Below are 955 nucleotides of genomic sequence, written 5' to 3' on the forward strand. Positions count from 1 at the left end.
GGAACGTCAATTTATTGGTGGAACTCATAACCGGAAACGTTATAATTCCGTTTCTGTTCGGAACAAACCGATTGGGGAAAAAAAATCGGTTTAAAGCCCTGGTTCTGACGACCTTTTACACATCACGCTATGTCGGTTCCTTGGTTTCCTCTCGCCTCCGTAGTGACGATCTGCGGTACTGCTGCTCTCTGGGATTGAAGGCGGCACCAAGCAATCAAATGGCGCCGCCCGTAACATTCAGGCAGTTATGTTTGGTGATACGTCGTTGTTTGCTGAGAGTCAGGCGAAGACGGCAACTTTTGGTGAATTTAGTTGACAGAGTCGGCTTTTGGGATGTGGATAAACAAACGAACGTCTAATAAGGATTTACAGACCCAGGAAACAAGGAACGCTGAGGTTCATCACACTGCTAAGCAGAATCATCACTGGAAATCGTGTGTCACGGTAGGGAAGCTAGTATTTTTATGAATGTCTGAAATGTCAGCTGACTTCACAGAGATGACGCAGTCTGCTCATGCGCTCTTCGTTATCAGATAACTGAGATAAGGATAAACTGAGCCGAACCCACCTCTGGACTGGTCTAGATTTGGCGCGGTCCGGTTGGGTCTGGCTCGGTTCAGTTCAGTTTGCATTCCATTTACACTTGATAGTTATCTCGGTTACCGAGCTCGGACTGGTCTCGGCACGGTTAAAAAAGGGTAGTGTAAACGGGGTATAAGTGAAACTGTGACATGGTGTGGATGCTGAAACACTGAGCGTTCAGACAATCCTGCTCATTAGCGTCCAGTCACAGATGGTGCAAAGGGGAAATAATTACTTAATTAGATCGCAAAAAGAAGCCAATCTCAAAAAATTAATGACAATTTAGGCTTTGAAAAAAAATTTAATAAAGAAAAATAAACTACTCACAGACTGGACTTGGACATCCTCCATTTGAATTATTCAGGTCGCCTCC

Source organism: Fundulus heteroclitus, unplaced genomic scaffold (genome assembly GCF_011125445.2).
Source record: "Fundulus heteroclitus isolate FHET01 unplaced genomic scaffold, MU-UCD_Fhet_4.1 scaffold_845, whole genome shotgun sequence".
NCBI lineage: Eukaryota > Metazoa > Chordata > Actinopteri > Cyprinodontiformes > Fundulidae > Fundulus > Fundulus heteroclitus.